We start from the raw sequence: 21670 nt of genomic DNA, 5'->3' as shown, positions 1-21670 counted from the left end.
CAGAAGGCTCTAATTATGTGAAGAAATTTGATGTGATCATCTTCTATTTGGTCCTCTTAGCTGGTGGTAGAGGTGGTGTGTGTGCATGTGTGTTAAGCTTTTATCTTTTGTCTGCATATATATCTACATAACACATGTGCATCTGGCCCTCAGAGGCCAGAAGAAGGCGAAGGATCTCCTGAGACTGGAGTTATAGATAGATGATCAGGAGCTGCTGTGTCATTGCTGGGATTTGATCCTGGGTCCTCTGGAAGAACAGCCATTGCTCTTTACCAACCACTGAGTCATCTCTCTAGCCCCATGTCTGAGGTTTTTCTTTTCTTTTTTTAATAACCAGGCATTGGTTACGTCCCATTGAGTGTCTATTGGCTGAGAGGTAAAGACAGGTTTGAGTTACAGGGCAGCCAAGCGCTCTCCGCAAGTGTGCGCAAGTTGCCGAGAAGAGGTCTTAGCTGCACAACACGGAGAAATAATATTTATCTGAGTTATTATTCTTGGATGGTTATAGCTAATGATCTACAGTTTTCAGGATAGCCAGCATTTAATATAAATGTACCATGGAATTTTATACCTCACAATTATGCTTATGGAAGGAGGACCTAGAGTGGTATATTCCTGGGAACTTAAACTTTCCACAAACATTACCAAGCCTTCGCTGTGGGCCACGAGCCACATCAGGCCCTGAGGCTGAGATGATGAACCCAGGAGTGAACTCTGCTCTAAAGCAGATGCCCGGCACATTTTAGATAGCGTATACCAACTGCACACACATACTAGACTTTGTAGGGAAAGAGAACGATGTGGAAAAGCCCTCAGGCCAGCTGTATATGTTGGCAGAACCCCAAGAGAAGCCTCCTTTGATTGGCAGGTTTCATGCAAAATTTTTTTTCAAGGCAGGGTCTTGCTATGTGGCTCTGGCTGGTCTGGAACGCACTATGCGCATCAGGCTGACCTCACAGGCACAGAGTCCCACGTGGCTTTGCTTCAGGACTGCTGGGATCAAAGAAATGCAATACCACACCTGGCTCCTGTGAAGAAATGTGATTTGATCATTTTGCTGAAAGCCAAGCTTAGTCACGAACACTGTAGTTATTATCAGAGCTATGTTATAAAACTAGTGTAGCTCAGTCCTTTAATTGTACAAGAAAAATAGATTTTTTTTACCCATTTTGTATTTTAAAAGAAAATGTTGTAAATACTGTTAGCATTTCAAAATGTGGATTTGATGTTTAAAAGTCTGCAATCCAATGACTGAATTTTAACAATGTAACTTATATACATGATGGAGTTTGAGTCAGCCATAAAGAAACACAAAATGGTGTCATTTGTAGTAGAGTTGATGGAGTTGAAGATTCCATTCTGTTATATGCAAATAAGGCAAAAACAGACAAATGTCATGTGTTTTTCTCATGTAAAGCATCTAGATTTATATGTGCGTGTGTGTGTGTGTGTGTGTGTGTGTGTGTGTGTGTGTGTGTGTATTCATGTCTGTAACATAGAATGGGAGACTGGGAGAGAAAGTTCTAAGAGGAGATCAGAGAAAGGAATAGAGAAAGACATTATATCGCAGAATATAGATATAACTCTGTATGTGTGCAAACATAATGAGGACTGTTTGGCTTGAGGGAGGAGCCTGGGGGGGGATAGGGGATGGAGGATGGGAGGAACAGTTCTGGGAGGGGGAAGAGTTGGGGAAGAGCAGGAGGGGGTGCTAAGTATGAGCAAAGTGCATCTTATAATCCATGAAATTGTCACGATGAAACTCATTATTTTGTGTTAGGAAATTTAATTTAAAGGAAGAAAGAAAACCACAGTTCATGCATGCGGCCCTTGCTTCTCTGTGATCTAATGTGATCTAATGTGATCTAATGTGATCTAATGTGATCTAATGTGATCACACTCCTAATGTGTTGTCCTGAGCTTTCCCACCTCATTCTGCTGCCTCTTTGCTCCCTATGCATTTACACTTGAGACCTCTGACATCATTGTCTGTGAAGCGAGAATTACCATTGTCTACAGCAGAAGAGCCCAGCTCTATTCCAGAAGCTGTGGAGTCATCACTGCTTCTTGCACTGGATTCTCAAGTACAAGCCACAACTTTATTTTCTAAATTTTTTTTTTTAGCAGTTTTTCAAATTGTTCAAAGCTCAGCACTCTACTATGCCTCTTCCACACCAAGACATGCCATGAATTCGTAAGGGCGAAAAGCTGTCACTTGAAAACAACAGTAGCTTACAGTCAGAATAGTGCATCATGGGAAACAGGCAGGGAGGAAGGACTGGGGTGTGAGGATAGAAGGCCCTTGTTGGAAACTCTCTACATTAGCTGAATCTGAGTGGGATAACAGGATCTCGGTTCTAAGCCTTGTACCTCACATACAAGTCTGCCCTGATGACCAGGTCCCATCTAAAATGAGATGTCCATAGAGAGGCCTGTGGCCCAAAGCTGTCACAAGGCAGGCACATCTCAACAGATAGCTACAGGGCTGGAGAGACGGATCAGACGTAAGAGCATTGGCTGCTTTTCCAGAGGACAGAGGTTCCGTTCCCAGCACCTACATGGTGTCTCACATCTACCACCCAGGGGATACAATACCCTCTCCTGGTCCAGGGGATACAACACCCTCTCCTGGCCTCTGTAGGCATTGCACACATATGAAACACAGATAAACATGCAGGCAAAACACCCATAACATACAACAATAATAAATAAAAACTTTTAAAAACTGCCTATGAAAATAATAAAAGACAGCCACATATATATGGAATGGCATAGATGTTTTTCTTAAAAATGCAAGTAGCTTAAGGCCTTTTTTGTTTTACTGAATACATTGTGAAATTAAATATTTGGAACTACAACTATCACATAAAGGCCAAACAGGGCCTGTCTCCACACCCTGTGCTTGCTTCATGTGTAACTTTGATAAAAATTGAAGTGTCTCTATCTTGTCAGTCAGCCATGTCCCTGGAAGGGTGTGGCTTAAAAATGTGGCCCTGGAATACCAGTTGTAATGCTGTGACATCTCTTAGACTTTTGCACAATTATTTCTTTAAACCTTAGCTTCCTCGTATGAACAGGATAATACCCAGTGTGTTAGAGCAACTAATAGGCACGTGAAAAGCTTCTCTGAAGGACTTGATGGTGCCTCTACCCTTTCTTGTCAGAGCTAGTCAGTGATGTCATCATACTGATCAGATGACCTGGGCTGATGCATCCATTGAGGATCATATGCTGAGGCTGTAACTGGCCACACCTCAGAGTGGGTCTCCACTTAGAAACTGGGGCTTTAACCAGGCATCTAGAGTGGACACCAACCCACTGCGGCTGTGATTCTTACACTAAGAGGAACTAAAGCCACAGACCCATGCTGAAGGAAAACCACCTTCTACAAGACAAGGAGAAGAGAGCTCGGAAGAAACCAGCACAGCTGGACCTGGCTGTCTCCATCTTGAACTTCCTGTGTACAAGTCTCCTTGAAGATGAGGGTTTTTTTTTTCTTCAATTGCCCAGTCTGTGATATTAATATAGAAGCCTGAGCTAATGTGTCAATTTTTATACGGAAACCTTAGGAAGCCATTTAGGTAGTTTCCAATGCAGAAGTCGCAGGGATGGAGTTGTTAGACAAGAAGGCACGCACAGTTCCATATTGTTTTAGACTGGAAGAATTATTAGAAGCCTAATGGTTTCATCAGTCTTGGTCAGTCCTGGTAATTTCGGTATAATTTTTCTTACAATGAATTTTATAATCATTAACAATGATTTTGAAATTTTGCTTGTCTTGCATTGAATATGTCAACTTGATTTGTAAGGATTTTTTTTTTTTTGTCTCCATAGACTGCTGTTTCTTGGGATTTTCAATCACGTGTTGACCATGTAACTTTTATGTGCCATTGTGGGATACAATGTTGTTACCATAGTGGCTGCTATCATCTTAACCAGAGAGGCTATGGCAAGTGACCCTCAAGATGGGGCCCACTTATGCTCCTTTATAGAAGAAGAGGGAGGGGAGATTCCAGCTCCTGCTCCTTATATCTTTCTCCTAGCTGTAAATAGTTCTGTTCCAGCTGTGCATGGCTCCAGGGACTCTGGAGGTGATACAATATGTAGAGTGTGTAGGGTAAGTAAGGACGGATTCCACCTAGGAGGCTGTCCTGGATAGCATTGATAGTGTTGTTGTTGTTGCTGCTGCTGTTGTGTTTTAATTAAGCTGCCGCAAGCTAGAGTTATTTGGGAAGAGAAACTTCATTTGAGAAAACGCCTCTATTAGGTTATAAGAGTTTAGGGCATTTTCTGGATTGATGTGGGAGAGCCCAGCTTACTAAGGGTGCTTGCTACCTCCTGGGTGCTACATGGTCCTAGGTGGACTCAACTGATTAGTGTTTTATCACAGCAATAGAAAGCAAACTAAGAGAGCAAACATGGGAATGTTCTCCATGCTGGTTTAGGGGACTTTTGATGATGTGGCTGCTTTGGGGTCAGCCATGCTTCTTCTTCTTCTTCTTTTTTTTTTTTTAGCGTTAACTCCAGTTATTTTAATTTATGTCCAAAAGACTTTTTTCTTTAATTTCAGTAGTCTTTTATTTCAATTTTTTTATTCGATATATTTTTTATTTACATTTCAAATGATTTCCCCTTTTCTGGCTCCCCACTCCCCAAAAGTCCCATAAGTCCTCTTCCCTCCCCCTATTCCCCCATCCACCCCTTCCTGCTTCCCTGTTCAGCCATGCTCTTATAAGAAAACTTTTACTTACTTCTGCAAGGAAATTGGTAACGTAATAGTTCACCAAGCTACACTTGAGTTTGCTCTGTGGTTGGTACTGTCTTTGAAGCCAGCAAATGTTTTATCTCCCAGTGAAAACTTAGCATGGAAGAGGTGATGTTCTTTTCTTCCTGGCCTCCCGGCCTCCAGTTTAGGACCTGTTAGTCAATGTGACCTCCAGGTGTAATCAGCTACCTGCTGAGAGGTTTCAGTTTTGTCAAGAGAGCCACAGTTTGCCCATTTTGGGAACAGAGAGATGTGAAGTCTCTCTGGTGGTTGCTGGGTATCTATAGTGACAGAAAGGCTTCCTGACAAGTCTTCAGAGTGTTTGGTCTGTGGTCCCTCCCCTCTGCCTTAAGGTACCTGCACCTCCTTAGGAAACTGGCTCAGAGACTGGCCAGAGCCCTCCTGTGTCTTTCTTCTGTTAACCTTTCAGGAACAGGGGTAAAATATGGATTCAAGTTAGAATGGTTCCATCTCTCTCCTGGTTTCTCCGGACTGAATCACACTGTACTCTTACCTGACCCTGCTGCCTCAATATCTGCAGGATTCTGTTTCCAGAACAGAAAGCCACCTGCTGCCCAGTGTCTTCCAGAGCCAGTGGCAGTCCCTGGTGTGTCTGGGTGGGCCTGCTGGAGTGGAAGTAGCTGTCATATTTCAGGTGTTTGGCTTCTGAGCCCTTCCCACTTGTGCTTGTCCTGGGACATCTGGGGGAACTTAAGAGGAGGTGGTTTGGAGGCTGCTGGGTTTTTGTTTGATTGAGTTTGTTTATTTTGGAAATTCTGAGTTATTGGACTCAGCATAGCTTGTGGTCTGGGCTCTAACCGTCTCCCACCAGAGGGGGCAAAAGAGGGCATTGACAGACCCATGCCTTTGATACAACAAAATGCCTTTTCTGCTTTCTCTGCTCTGAGGTCAGAGAGCATGCTAGAATACTTTGTTGGGAGGGCCGCCCCAGCGCATTAGCCCCTTGTATCTGTGAGTGAAGTGAGTGCGGTGTGGCTACTCTCTGACTCCAGGTTGTTGTTGCATTTATTTATTTATTTATTTATTTATTTATTTATTTATTTATTTATTTATTTAGGTTTTTTGAGACAGGGTTTCTCTGTATAGCCCTAGCTGTTCTGGCACTCACTCTGTAGACCAGGCTGGCCTCGAACTCAGAAATCCACCTGCCTCTGCCTCCTGAGTGCTGGGATTAAAGGCGTGCGCCACCACTGCTTGGCGGTTGTTGCCATCTTTAAGGGTGGCTTTGCTTTCCCCTCCTACTGCCTTCTTAAGAGCTAGTTATCCTATAATTACAGAATGCTGAAATCTGAATTTTGGATTTTTAAGTAAAAAACACTTTGTTTGGAAGCAGCAGGCATTAATAAATGGTAGCAGGTACTTTATATAGAAGACTCTACAGAGAAATACACAGCTGGGTGTGCCTGGCAAACGTTACATCCAACTTGCAGTTATCATTAGACACACTCATGTGAAACTGCTAACATGGACCCTTTTGGAAATGGTCAAGTCATAGGCACAACTCGGCGCTGTTGTGTGTTAGTTTGGATGAGAGCGTCTTCCACAGGCTCAGGCATGTGAACCCCTGACTCTCAGTTGGCAGGAATGTTTGGGGGAGCTTTATGTGATGAGCCTTGCTGGGAGAAGTAAGCCACTGGTGGGCTTTGAGATTGAATAGCCTGTCCTTCCTGCGGGTTAGCGCTCCTGATTCCTGATCTCTCGGCCTCAGCCATCCCTCTGGCCCAGCAGGATTGGCTTATAAGCCAAAATAAACTATCTCTTTTTAAAGCCTGCTTTTAGGTATGGTGTTTTACCAAAGCAACAGGAAAGTAATTAAAATATGTAGTTATAGCTAAATCCTAACTGTGCTCATCACATGTCCATTTGAGTATGTGCTGGGAACCAAACCCCGGCTTGGTACGTGCTGGGCCAGTTGCTCCACCACTAGGCTGCACTTCACCCTCCCAAGTAGGTTCTTTATAGCATCCCCAGTGCATTCTATGTAGAATCATCTCTCTAGAAATTCAAGCTGTCTTTCAGACAAGAATACATAAAAATAAAATGTAACCTAATTGCATATTAAAAATAAAATTGCAACCCTGTGTCATCAAGCCCATCGAATTTTACTTGAAGGAAGGCTGGTAAAAGGCGCCACCATCATCCTTTCATCTGCTACAAAATGGAAGAAAGAGAAATGTGAATGTCCGGCTCCTCCTATACAAAGTGTGGCATAATACCCAGACAAATCTCATTACGATGCATCCGAGAGGAATTTTCCTTTGTACTCAATCCAAAGTTGTGTCTCAGCACCCTGTCTTTCCTCAGTCTAGGTGTCTCAAAGCACAGGTATTGCCCTCTTGACTGTTTATTACTTGACCTTGCATGTGGTCTTCTTTTTATACAGCTTTAAACTACAAATCCAGGATTATGCTTAAACAGCATGTCAGAGGCAAACTTTAATCTGTTTTCTTGGCTGGGATTTGCTAGAAAGGCAACTGGTACGTTCATAGATTCCTTCCCCTTGGAGTTTGCAGGGTTAAATGAACAGGGCTGCTTCCTAGTGTCACGGTGTTCTCGACATTGAGTCTTTGCCTGTAATAGATATTTTCAGGATATTTTCTGATACAACCATGTGGTGGGTCTCTCTAGTCCCAGGCAACCACATCCTTAACCTGGTCCCAACATCCTCCTCCTCCTCCTCCTCAGTGATCCCTCCCCAGTGTCTCCGCATGCCATTTCCACCAGAGCACTGTCATTCATTGTGCTTAAGGTGCCACCCAGGGGCCTCCTAAACCTACTTCCCGTGTACCTGTAACAATGAGCCATCAAATCTAGGCTGCTCTGTTTCTTCTTTCAAATCAATCTGTATATTCATTCACAGTTGAGGTTTTGACTTCAGACCAACATTTTTCCCTTCCTAACCCATTCTCCCACCTTCTCCCATCCTAATGGGTCTCAGTGTTTTTCAGTCCTATCCATCTTTGGTCATCTTTCATGCCCAGTGTCAAGGCTTAACTCCCTGCATTGTTGATCCACTCTTCTCAGACCCCCTCTTCCTTGACATTCACGAAGTCCTGGCTTGTCCATGTGGGAAGAGCCCACTCGAGCAATCCCCTAGTGTGCCCGTCTAGGCTATCAGGAATGAACATCTGCTGCCCCAAGGAAGGCTCTGTTCTCTGCTCCAGCTTGTGAGTTGATTGTTTATCCCCCTTATGGCTTCGTACATTAGTATCTGCATTCTGTTTATCCTTCAAGGTGGGGATCAGGTATTATAATCCAAGAAGACTGTCTCAAACTCTAGTGTTTTGGTGGTCTGCATATAACTTGGTCTTGACACTTACATCACTGACAACATGTGGTAGATCATAGTCCCTAGAGTGTGCCAAATGATTAAAAGCCCCTGCTTATAAGTTTGCTGGATCAGTAGTTTAGGATGGTACATACCTTGATTTTGTGTGTCATGCTTTCGCCAGATGGGATACACAGATGTGGCTGTACTGCATAGTCTGTTTTATATGGGAGACAGTTGTTTTCCTGCTTCTGAAACAGGGAACTGGTTCTTTGGTGGCAGAATGATGGACGCCAGCTCTTGTAGCTGCAGCACTGGCATCTTCTCCCAGAGGCTTACATAGGCAGGTAGTTGTTGGTAAAGACATTGAATGAACGAGCCATATGCACGGTCCGTCTTGTTTGGTCCAGTATTCAGTGAGGGGCTTTGACTGAGTGTAACCCCTATGCTAATACCATCACACACATAGCCGGAAGGATGGGAAGCTGGAGCACTGTGTGCATGCTGAATGATCGGTGTGGTTTGGAGGGGTTTTATTTGAGTTAGTTTTCAGCATTCTTTATCTCTCGCTTTCCTTCTCTACCACTTCTTTCCCTATCTTCTTACAATGAGGCTCTGTCAAGGGTCACACTTACTTTCTTCTGGGAACAGTTCACACAGGGAGCATAGGGCTCTGTTGCTTCTCAGCTGCACAGTCGTTTCTGTCACTTCTACAACCCCCGAGTCTTCTGGAATGCTGTCCCCGCTTGCTCCTTTCCTTCCCAGGTAACCCCATCCATGGGCCTGGCCTTGAGCCTACTAGCATTTAATCAGTGGGTGAGTTTAAATGTAGTTAGCTAAGTAAGTGGTTGTTTTTGGAAGAAGGGACCAATTTCCATTTTTTTTTCTTCTTCTCTTTTGCTTTTAAAGATGGATTAGAAGCAGTAAGTAGAAGTTTCAGGAAAGTCAATTTTTGACGGCAGACAAGCTCCAAGAGTTGGAAAATTAGTTTCTGTCTCCTGCCAACACAAACTGATCTGTGGTGCCATTCTGGAACAGTCTTTGAGGATTCTGAAGCCACATCCAGCATCAGCAGGAAAGAGTGCCATAGCTGATTAGTGATGTCTGTCAGCCACTCAGCAGGGAGGGCACAGGAGCTCTGTGTGTTTGGAGATGAGAGGCCAGGAGGCAGTTTAAGAAAGGTTGTGGAGTTGATTCCAAACAGGTATGTGGCAATTAAAATGTCCTGGTTGTAGGACTCGCTATGGAAATACTCCGGCTGTGACCAGGTGACCTGTCAGGTCCACTAAGCTTGGGGTCAGCTGCTGTTGGCTGACCTTTGTAAATCCCTTCTATCTCTAAGGTTCTAAGTAAAATATGAAAGGAAGAAAGCAGAGCTGTTCACACCCTCCTCTTTGGGCTATGTCTTCACTGCTGTTTGATCCCAGACTGTCTCCAAGCAACTGTTACCCCGCTTCAGCTCCCAGGAGAGACAGCTGCGCTCAAGTCGTGTAGAGTCCATCCGTGCCATCAGCAAGGAACTGCTGCTCTTTGTCACCAAAAATAATTGTCCAGATTTTTTTTTAAAGGAGTCAGTAGTTTGACAGGTTGAGTAACGTTTCTATTCGGGAAAACATACATACATCTGGAGGCAAAGGTCCAGGAGTAGGCTTCCTGTCTTCCAGAACCCAAGGGCTGAGACTCGGTATGCTCAGAAACACCACGGGATTTGGGTTTATTGGCTAAGCCAAGGCCGGACTAGAGACACAGTTGGTACCCATGGGGAAAAGAGCTGCAGCCAAGACTGTGTTTGGGGGTAGAGTGGGGCTTCCCTATCTTTATTTGTATCCAGTCATATTCCCACCATTTCTCAAAGAGTTTCTGTCCAGCAAATGTCTTACTGGCTCTGATAAGAAGGAGTCTTTAGAGGGACACAGTTGATATACCATTATAAAGAATGGGGAGGAGAGAGGTTTACAATGGCTACTGGGTAATCTCTAACAGTGCCCAATCCAGTCAGTGAGTACGGCTTCTCTGTTGTCATAATTAGCGCTAAAAGCCTGAGGTTTTTCTAGAGAGCTGCTGGATATTCTAGTTCATGTCGACAGACCAGAGTAGCCAGAGCCTGAGGTCAGTGGGCAGCAGCAGGGGCAGGTATAATCAGTCGCTCAGAAAAGACAGCTGCTTTTAAGCTACCAAGCTGCCTCTAGTCAACTCCTTTCATTCAGACAGTCAATGCATTTCAGGTACTGTGTCCATTCAGGGCAGTTAAATCCACTTCCCCTAGTTAAATCCACTATTCTTCTAAGTGCAGCCATTACACTGGCCTTTACCTGCCTTTGTAGATTTTCTTTCATTCTTCAGCTCCTCCAGATCTTAACTAGAATGTTTCATTAACATTGACTTCAACATTCTGGGTTTCATTGATTATTTTTGTCAATTCATACTCTCCCCAATTCTTCTATGATTAAAATCCTAAATAGATAAAGCCAAGCAGATGGATCCATTCATTCAGTAGTGGATTTTATTTGATTGCTGTAATAGTTTGAAAATGTTTGGCCTAGGGCGTGGCACTATTTGGAGGTGTAGCCTTGGCGTAGGTGTGTCACTGTGGGCTTGGGCTTTAAGACCCTCGTCCTAGCTGCCTAGAAGCTAGTCTTTTCCTGTTTGCCTTTGGATGAAGATATTTAACTCTGCGCTCCTGCTCCACCATGCCTGCCTGTACACTACCATGCTCCTGCCTTGATGATAATGGACTGAACCTCTGAACCTGTAAGCCAACCCCAATTAAACATTGTTTTTATAAGAGTTGCCTTGGTCATGGTGTCTGTTCACAGCAGTTAATCCCAAACTAAGACAATTAATTGCTTTGTAAGATTCAATCACTTTGAAGTGGAATAAAGGAAGAAGGACGCACGGCACACGATGAAATACAAAGATGTGCTACCAAGCTCAAGACTAACGTCTCACGGTGGCTGGTCGCCACTGTCAACCGAAGCACCAGAATCACTGTGGAAGCATCGCTAGGGGGTCTAGGGGATGTGGCCAGAGGCTTTAACTGAGGAGTGACTGTAGCTGGCACCAGCCCATGGGCTCAGGTCCGGCACTGACTGAAGAGGAAGCAGCAGCCTGAACTCCATCATTCATTCCTCTCTGCTTCCTGGCTGTGGTCTACTGTAATGAGCTGCATCCTGTTCCTCCCGACAATCCTTCTTGGCCATGATGGACTGTACCCTCAGAGAGAAAGCCAAAATAAACCCATCTGCCCTTTAGTTGGGTTTATCAGATAACTAGTTACAACCTTGAGAAAAGCAATTAATCCAGGTGAGAAGGATTGTATATTTAGAAGGCAGTGGGGGAAAGTTTGTAGCAGAATTCGGATGGCCCAGAAGACTGCCTCTCCTGATACACGACCTGTAAAATCCTCTCCTCTTAAATGCAGGCCAGACCTGTGAGAGTGCTGGGGTCATGAATGTCCTGCAGCCATGATGAGGTTATATATATTTTTTTAAATATTTTTATTTTCTATATTCTTTGTTTACATTCCAAATGATTTCCCCTTTCCCGGATTCCCCCCCCCCCATATGTCCCATAAACCTTCTCTAATCACCTCCCTCCTTTTTCTCTGTCCTTATATTCCCTTCCAATGCTAGATCCATCCTTTCCAGGATCAGAACCCTCTCCATACTTCTTCAGGGGAGTCATTTGTTATGCAATTTGTGCCTTGGGTATTCAGGGCTTCTTAGCATGCCCAGGTGAACAGAGTTTGCAGATGTAGTTAAGCTTCTCCACTTGCTGATTCTCAGTCAAAGGGAAGATGATCTGGGTTAGGATGGATCCAAACAGATGGAACTCTTAAAGCAAAATCTAGAAATCCCTCTATGACCTTGAAGAAGCAAGTCACCATGAGCTCCAAGCTGCAAGGAAATGAAATCTGCCAACAACCACACACATCTGGAAGAGGACCCCAAGCCTCGGCTGAGACCACAGTCCCATAGGCTTAGTTACAGCCCAGGGAGACGCTGAGAAGAAGGCTTGCTCAGGCTGGGCCCATAGGAACTGTGAGATGATCATCCGTGTTGTTCTAAGCTCCTGAATATGTGCCCATTTGTTATACAGAATTAGGAGGCAGATGCAACCCCACACAAAGGCTCACAATCCAAAGCTATCTGCGGCTCCTACAATTGTGCAGCCTCAGAAGAGCCAGCAGTCTCGGGGAAAGGGAGGCGGTGATTCCACAAGGACAGCAACCTGGATTTACATGCTGGGCTTCTGGGGCAACTGTAGAACAACCACTGAAGCTGAAGTCCATGCCGCCACTGGCATGCGTCTCTCACATGCCTTGGCAGTCCTCTGCCACAAGAGACAGGCTCATGTCCATCTAAAGGACCGCCGTTTAACATAACGGACTCCATCCATTTTCCTGCAAATGGCAGCAGCTCATTCTTCCGTACAGGTGAGAGAAGTTCTATGTGTCTATGGACATTTCCTCCATTCGTTCTGTTGTTGGTGGACATCTAGATTGATCCCATAACTTAGCTACTGTTAAAACATAGCATGTACTCATATGTGGAGTCTAGATTTAAGTGCTTGAATGTGCACACACACACACACACACACACACACACACATGTGCACATTCGTCTTAAGGCACTCTTGTGAAGACAAACAGGGCTCTTTTCAAGACATGATCTTTCTTTGTTCCTGTGTCTCCATTCAACTCTTTCCCTTACCCAGTGTAAACCAATGTATATAGCTGGAGTGGAGACAGGAGGCCTCTGGCTGAGGCCTCTTACCACAAGGAACTTGGCAGAGGGTTAGGATAGCCTTCTAGTAAGAATGGATAGACCCAAAAAAACCCCACTGTATTAAGTTAGGGTTTGGATGAAAATCCTGACTGCCGCCTCCCCCATTTAATTTCTCCAATATCAGCATTATTATGCTTCCAAAGGTAGTCAATAAATTTTAAATAGTTCAATCTTACATCGTCCATTTCAAAGACCGGGAACTAGCTTTCTGGGTTATTCTTTGCATGGTTGTTCGAGATGTTTCTTTTTCAGAATTGATTTTTTATTTCCTTTAAAAAGGAATCAGCTTAATGTATCACATTTCTTGGGAATTTCATAAAATGTCAAATGTGCTCAAGCCAAATACTCATTGTTGTGTGGGTAAGGGATGGCATACAGGTTTCTCGTGATATTCGGGCTAGAAAACAGGAAATACTTTTACGTTCCAGGTAGATGAAAAAGTTGAACTTGCATCAGTTGATATATTGATGGGTAAAAGGTGCTTGGAGACAAAAAATGATTAACCTTTCTGTGCATTGTAGCTGAACTGTTATCCTTGCCTAGCTATGGTGAAGCTCCGCCCCTCCCTACTCTGCTAGAAAGCAGATGTTTGGGATTGGAAGCTGGATCTCTGCAGTCCAGTACGCGGTGGCGAGCCATGGGAGTGTCCTCCAGTCCCCAGCCCCTCTAGTCACTCCTTGTAGACATGTGGCTGGACTGAGTGGTGTCTTGTGAGCAAGGTCACCCCAGTTACATGTAGTAGGCCAAAGGGGAGACATAGCTTCTTTTAAACTGTGACCAGCACCTCATGTGGGGTGGCATAAATTCATGTAAAAGTTATGAAAAATTGTCAACAATTAATGGTTTCTGAACTTGTGATAGCCAAAATTTAACTCAGCATTAAATATGTCATGAATCTGAGGTATTTCTGATGACCTGTGCCTGGGTTGCATCACATGACTTCAGTGGCCTTGGTTCTGAGCACACAGGTGCCACTGAGTCATGAATACTGACATACCTTAGTTCAGTTTAAGACTATTGCTAGTTATGAATTTCACTGTTTTTTGCTGTTCACAGAAAGTTTCCTACTCGTGGGCTAATGAGTTCAGTGGATAAAAGTACTGTTGTGCCAGCCTGAGTTTGGTTCCTGGATCTCACAGCAGAGAGAGAGAGAATCAACATCCAAAATTGTCCTCAGACTTACATACATGGGCCCATACATGAGAGCACACATGCATGCACGCTCCTCTGCTTGTGTTCACTTACCCTCTTATACACTTCTTACACACACATGCATACAATAAACATAATTCAAAGAAACATGTCTACTCTTATAGAAACATAATGGTTTGATTATAGAAAGCAAAGGCCTAAAGTATTTTTCTACTATTATTCCTTAGTACAGAAGTATCAAATTAGTTATCTTTGGATTGCATAATGTTAGAGTATTTGATTTTAATAATTGCTGTCCTTGAGTTTCATAAAATTAAAACCATTAAATGAACGTTGTCTTGGAATCAGGACAGAATCTCCAACTTTATGAAATGGTCCTAAATACTTCTGCTACTTTATACTATGTATTTACACGAAGCAGTGTTTCAACACTGACAGTTAGGAAATTAAACCATTGATCAATTCTGAAAAATATTGAAAGAGCACTATATGCTGAAGTTTTTCTGAAATATTCAGCCAAGGTTTAATTCTTTATATTAAAAATAAATAAACACACCCATCTCATTGGTATTCAGAGTTTTGCTTTAGTCATCAATAAATGTCAAAGTAACATGTATAGCAAAGAATTGTTCTAATTACTTTTTGACATTTATTATTTTGGAAAATAGGGTTGTGTACCTGTTTTACATACCTGTTTACCTGATAACCTGACAGAAGTGTCTGGAGGAAGGAAGGCTTACAGTTCTAGGGAATACAGTGAAGGCATAGTGGTAGGAGCAGGAGGCAGCTGGCCACATTTCATCCACCATCAAAGAGGAGAAAGTGATGGCTACTGGTGTTTAGTTCCCTCCCTCCCTCCCTCCCTCCCTCCCTCTCTCTCTCTCTCTCTCTCTCTCTCTCTCTCTCTCTCTCTTTCTTTCTTTCTTTCTTTCTTTCTTTCTTTCTTTCTTTCTTTCTTTCTTTCTTTCCCTTTTGTTGATTCTTTGTGAGTTTCCCATCATGCACCCCAATCCCACACATCTCCCTGTCCCTTTGTACCTCCCCCTCTCCCCTCTCCCCTCTCCCCTCTCCCCTCTTGCAACCTTTCCTCCAAAAGAAAAGAAAAAAATCTTGTTGTGGAAGCTGTAGTCTGTCATTGTGTCCCACAGCATACCCTTTAGTCCACACTTCTTACTTGCAAATGTTCACTGCAATGAGTCATTAGTCCGATTTGAGGCCTCCGGTTTCTGCTACGCCATCAGTATTGGCTCCTCACTGGGATCCTCTCAGATCTCCTGTTGTTGCCCTGTGCCATGAAGATCCTGCAGCTTTGGATTGTAGAATGGGCCCCTTCATCTGCTCCAGCAGCTCATCAGTGGGGTAGATGGTGGAGCTGGCCAACTCAGCCCTGGATCCTGGCCTGAGCTGGTCAGACCACTGCGTCCTCTCCCACATCCATAGCACCAGAGCAGGCTCTCAGGACTGCCCTGGCTAGCTCATTCAGTGCAGCACAGCAGCAGGCAAGGGGCAGGATCAGTTCTCCTACTCTCATGCCCTTGGGACTGGCTCTCCTGAATGCTCACCTGTAATGCCAGCTCTACTGTGCTGTCCAGGCAAGGTGCAGGGCCTGCTCCCCAGGGTGCTGCAGCCCGTGAAGGTTGAGGACAGCTCTCTTGCTCTCATGACCCTGGAGACCCGCTCTCCTGATGGCCACAGTGGTGAAGGCAAGGGAGAAGATATCTCTTCCTTACTCAAGACACCATATATCAAATAAGCTGTGGGCCCAGCTCTCCAATGCTCACACCCTCAGGGCTACCTCACACTCCCCAACCCCTATCCCCTGTCCGCACAAGCAAACCTACTCTCCTGGGTGCTGTAGCCAAAGAGGGGCAGGGCCAGCTCTTCCACTCTCAGGACCCTGGGGCCAGTTCTCCCATTTGCCCAGGTGGTGAGGGGTGGGGTGTGGGTGTGGGGAAAGCATCTCTCTTCCATCCATGCCACCACAGAGCAGACAGGTGGCAGGGCCAGCTCTCCCATGATCACACCCTCGAGGCCGCTGGCTCACCTACAGCTCTCATAAAGCCAAGGTCGCAGGTTCAATCCCCATATGGGCCACCATATGGTTGCTGGGAATTGAACTCAGGACCTCTGGAAGAGCAGTCAGTGCTCTTAACCGCTGAGCCATCCCTCCAGCCCTTGGAGTCAAATGCCTCAGTCTGTGGAACTTTTTTTATTTTTCACACAGAATCTACTGGGGTTGCTGTGGCACCATGCAGTGCCTGTCTGCTTGGCTGCTCCCAGGCTCTTGGAGCCAGCTCCTGTGATGCCCAGATGAGGGTGAAGGCAGCTCTGCACAGCCCTCAGACGTCGACTTGGCACTAGGCAGCAGCCCAAACTAGGCACGTCCACCTGCCTTTTGTGGTAACAGACCCCTGCCCCAACAGCCCAACGATAGATCCCCCACTGCTGCAGGCCCACACTCCCAGACACAGCCCACGGTGGTAGCACAGGCCAGGACCTCACCATGGCCTTATGTGGCCTCATTGGCTACTCATATCAGGCTGTTCCTAACCACCCTTGAGCCTCCAGTTCCCCTCTCTTCATTGTACAGACATCTTTCTCCTTTTCTTCCATCTCTCCACTACTTACTCTCTTATCTGAGTAGTTTCAGGGGCCCCTGGGTGTCTGGGGGTTACCTCAGGAGTGGTCTCAGGAGTGCTATGCCCCAACCATGCCATGTGGCATCAGGCAGAGGTCTTCTTGGGCATGGTCTGCCCATCTGGGCCTGCATGGCACAAGGCAAGGGTTGTCTTGGGCTTGCTCTGCCAACCCCATACCCAGGCACTGTGGCTGAATTCTGCCTTTTTTAAAATTCTGTCTGGAATCTGAACCCTTAAACTACACTGCTCCCACATTTAGGATGGGCCTTCCCATCTCGAGTAACCCTGGCTAACATGCCTGACACTATCTCTTCAATGAGTCTAGATCCTGTCAACTTGAAAATCAACATTAACCACAAAAACTTTGGGGATCCTCAGTAGAACTATTTAAGAAGCACTTATCTGAGTCATCTGGCCTAGGTTAGGTTTCTGACAAATCATGCTTTCTTATAAAAAGGGATTGAGTCCAAAGGTTACCCCAGTGCCTGTGACTGTCCTGTGTTCAGAGGGATATGAGAATGTATCCTTGCACTCTGTAATGCAACCCAATGGATTTCTTGACTGAAACAATTGGGCCTTGTTTTTTGGTTAGGGTCAGGGTCAGGGTCAGGGTCAGAGATAGGGTCATGGATATGGTTAGGGATAGTGTCAGAGTCAGGGAAAGGGTCAGGGATCAGGGGTCAAGGGTCAGGGTCAGGGTTAGGGTTGCTTTTGTTTTTGCAGTTTTGTGATGCCGAGTCATCCTTGCACTGGCTGCTGTTTCTTACTCAGCCTTACACTGGCTGACAAGAGTGGTGGCCACAGAGGAGCTTCTTGAGCCATTGTTCTGTCCCCTTCACATAACCATTCTGTCCCCTCACTGAGTCAAATACTAGACTGCACTTGCTAAGGGTTCCTACCATGAGCACAAATTGTTTATAACATGCAGGTCTTCATGTTACATTCATGTTACATGTGTGCAGGCTGGGTCGATGGTGGGGGAAGTGAGAAGATCACCATTGTGGGAGGACATCCCCCTGGCTCTGTATGTGTTGTGCATGAAGCTGAGCTACATGGACTTTCCCGCCATATAGTCAGTCATTTGGTCTGTGTACTGACTCTTCCACTGCCTGAGCTCACTAGAGTATATGTCTCTGTTTGTGTTGCACTTGTGCTGAGTGATTTCCCCATTTTATAGAGTATCTGTATTTGTCATGCCTGTCAAAAAGAAAAAACAGAATGAGGAGGGGCAGGCAGAGAGAGGGGCTATGGATATGGAAAATTCATTAGAATGACTTACAAGCTGTGGTAAGACCAGTAAAAGATCTCTTCCAACAGAAAGGCCAAAGATTTGGTAGTTGTCAAGTTCATGAGACTGGATGTTTCAACAGTCTTCTAGCATCTGACAGGATGCTGAGGTCCTGAGGAATGCTGGTCTTCAGTCTACACTGGAGTCCTGAAGAAATAGGGGTCTAATATTAGTGAAGAAGTGCCTAAGGGACGTGACGGATAAATTTGACAGAGTGAGGACAGCAGCCCAAAAGCAAAAGCTTCTTTTCCCTACGTCCTTTTATGTGGCCTGTCACTGGAAGGAGTGGTCCCGATTAAGGCAATGTCTTCTGACTTCAAATGATGCAGATTTAGGGTGGGTCTTCTCCCCTCAATAGATCCTAGTAAGAGTATCCTTCATAGGTGTGCCTGGCTACTTGGGCTTTAGACAAGTTGACAGCTAAGATTAGCCACTGCGGTCCCCATAATGATTTGTCTCCCTGACAAGTTGCCACCCTCTGTGAGGACTGCACCATTCTCTTATTTGCACCCAGACCCATCATGTCCAATTCTGAGCAGAACTTCATATAGTATCTGGCTCATGGTAGACTCTACAATGCAGGAATCTCCATGCAACTTGCGGTCCAGGAATTGTCTTCAAGAGAACAGACCCTCTGTGTACAGTGCTAAGACAGAGAAGTCTGAAAAATCAGACTCCCATGAGAGAGCATGTCACAGGCAGCAACATGTTTACATTCATGCGAAGAGGCCCATGGCATCTTGGTGTTCTTGGCTTATCCCTTCCAGGTGGCCAAACGGGAGACTGAAATAACTGGGTGATTTGAAACCGGCTGCTGGAAAGAGTGCTCTGCGTTTCTGACCATTAAGGCCCCCAGTTTCTCGAGACTAGAGTCAGCCTTCACAGCACTTGAGTCCTCCCTCCCTTCTCCCCTTTCCCTTTCAGCCTCAGATAGCATTGGAAGATCTCCCACATTGGTCCTCTGGGCAATGAGTGATCTCATTTGCTCAGGGGTTATCCAAAGCCAGCGTCACATGCACCATTAAATTCTATGAGCTTTCTGTCAATTAAACTTCTTATTTTGACTCTTTTATCAGATTACCCTTGGATGGTTTTGAGTGCTGAAAAGGTTGACATCACTGTCCAACTTCTGTTCATTTCAGACAGCTGGCAGGAGCTTGGTATTACACACATCCCTACAGCCTGCTCGCTGTCAGTGTGTGCTGCAGACTTCTGGCTCATTTCACGTCTTTACACAAACACCCCGATGATGGATTTGTCTTAGCTAGACAGAGTGGAATATATGGTGTCTAAGAGCTCAGTGTCCCAGGGAGGACCTCAGACAAATCTTACTAACTTTTGCTATAAAGAGGGTGTCTATAGGCCAAGTGGTCTCTTCCTGCCTTCGGGTTTTATAAGAAGCTTTTGGCAAGGCATGTGATGATTCTGTGCCGAGCTCAGCAGCATGTCTCCTTGTGATGTCCCCTTAATACAAGCTTTGGTGGTGGTTCTAGATATGTGGCAACATTCAAGACGGGTGGATTTGAGCAGAACTTCCTTATCAGATCGGTAAAATATGACATTGAGTTTGTCTGGGGCTTCTTGCTGAGCGTACACCATACAGCTGTGTGTGGTGAGGAGCCGGGCTTCTTTTGAGTGTTCTCACCATTAAGATTTGGGAGCAATCTGCTTTTGGTGACATACACCTGAAACAGAAAGGTCTGGTGGAAAATTCATGTTTTTCCTTAGCTTTTTTTTTTTCATTGAAAAACTAAAAAGACAAGAGGCTCAAGGGGAGTTTTTCCTCATTTCATATCTATGTCTTAGAAATACAAAGAGGCTGGGGTGGCCTTAGACCGGAAACAGCTGCATCAGGTGCCATAGAATGTTGGTCATCAGCATCTGGATCCAGATCTCAGGCTGGGCTCCCCACTGGGTTCTGCTCTGTGAGGCTCTTCTGGCCTCCAGGAACATCACTTTTGACCTTGAGGACTTCTTAAACGAGACTGATCTTACAGAGTGGGGAGATTCAGTCACGTTGGGGTGGTGATAGGCAGCATCAAGAGCACTGGGCTATCTTTAAGGTGGAAGATGTCTATACTCTCATCTGTTAATACTGTCCCTTAAGGGGCTAGAGAGATGGGTTAGTGGTTAAAAGCATAAACTGCTCCTGCAGGGGTCCTAGGCCAGTTCCCAGTATCCACATCAGGTACTTAACACTGCCTATAACTCAAGTTTCAGGACATCTGACACACTCAGCCATGTCACTCGGTGTCTCCTGTCTGTCCACTGAGGTTTAGAAAGCCCATGTGAGACCCTGAGATGCTGGTTCTATGAACAATATCATGTCTCCTGCCCTAATGACAGTCTATGGGCCCTGCACGCATCCCATGCATTTAGGACAGGGTTCTGAATCAACCACTATCCTTAACTCTATTACACCTATCCTGCCCACTTGCCCAGATGAGTCCTTCAAGAGGCTAGATGGTGAGTGACGGGTGCCTTCTGTGATACAGGCCTCTCTCTGAATGGCTTCTGAGGAGCCTTGCATGCTTAGACATCATGCTCCCATGTTACCAGTGCTGAAGGAGCAGGGGGCTTCAGGGATGAGAAGGTGAGGAGGTAAGAGTGAGAATGGTGTTCTTCAGAGCCCTGTGTAGGCCCCATCTATAGTGTTGCTCCTTGTAGAGAGAACTCAAGGGGCTAATCTGCTGCTGGGTTTCTCCCACTTGGGTCAGAAAGGCCATATCGCTCAAGTGAAGCAGATATTCCATGGAACATGAGGTGGACAAAATTTCCATGGTACAAAGGGGAGTTTCTGGCTTAAAGGAACTGTGTGGTGTACTTCTTCTAGGCAAGGACTTGGGTAACTGTGCCAACCTGCAAGGATGCCTCAGGGTTTCTTCACTGAAAGCTTGAGAAGTGAGGACTGAGGACTGAGAGGGATCAGGTGGGAGAGGACTGGCCCAGACTCAGTGTGAGGAGGTAGCTCTAGTGCTGAGGAAACAGTTGAGCAAAAGGAGGATGTGGGGCCTGAGCCGTAGGTGAGAGGAGCAGTGATTGCCAGAAGTCTCTGTCTAGTCTCTACATCATGAGGCCCGAGAGGGCTGGCCTCAGTTGACATTTCCAACGGGGCAAAGAAACTCGAAGTGCTGTCATGTAAGTAGGCACGGAGGCAGTATCCTTTGAGGAATGTTGTAGGGCAGGAGCTGCTCCTGGGATATTAAAGATAATTGCTCGATTTTGGATTTCTGAGGGGGCATGGGGTTGAGATACTATAACTTAGCCCTGAGGTTTGGGCAGCATCAATGTTATCTAGAGATACACTGTCATCTAGTTAGCATTGAGAGCCACTCTGGGTCTGAATTGGCCTACGCTCTAGGATTGGGTAGACCATTGCCTCTCCTGAATCTCAAGGATTTAAGGACATGGGTGTGGCCACTTTGGCACAGGGTCAGTGAAGCCATCGCTGGAGCCAGGCACAGTCAGAAACTGTGTGTGGAACTCTACAGTAGAGCTGGGTACAGGGGGACAGTCAGTCTGGTGACCCTAACACACAAGGGGTACAGGCAGATGCCAGAGAGAAGCCAGGAACAGTAGGAGGACACCTGAGGAACAGGTGCAGTGTCATCTGGATTCACGAGAAAGTGAGCAGTACCTGAAGCACAAAAAATACCAGAGCAGCAGCTCAAAGGATGTCGCCTCAGTGGAAGTGGAGACTACTGGCCATTAGAGTCTGACTGCAATGCCAGGAATAACTCAGTTAGTGCT

General features: G+C 45.5%; 1 protein-coding gene across 2 annotated transcripts in view; it reads left to right on the top strand.

Moving 5' to 3' along the window:
* Fhod3 (formin homology 2 domain containing 3) overlaps positions 1-21670 on the top strand; it is a 438336-nt gene that overhangs the window by 199925 nt on the left and 216741 nt on the right. The gene's annotated exons all lie outside the window — the stretch shown is intronic.

This window comes from Apodemus sylvaticus, chromosome 13 (genome assembly GCF_947179515.1).
Source record: "Apodemus sylvaticus chromosome 13, mApoSyl1.1, whole genome shotgun sequence".
In the NCBI taxonomy this organism is placed as follows: Eukaryota; Metazoa; Chordata; class Mammalia; order Rodentia; family Muridae; genus Apodemus; species Apodemus sylvaticus.
Note: the sequence above shows the minus strand (reverse complement) of the source record. Positions and strands in the feature narration are given on the sequence as shown.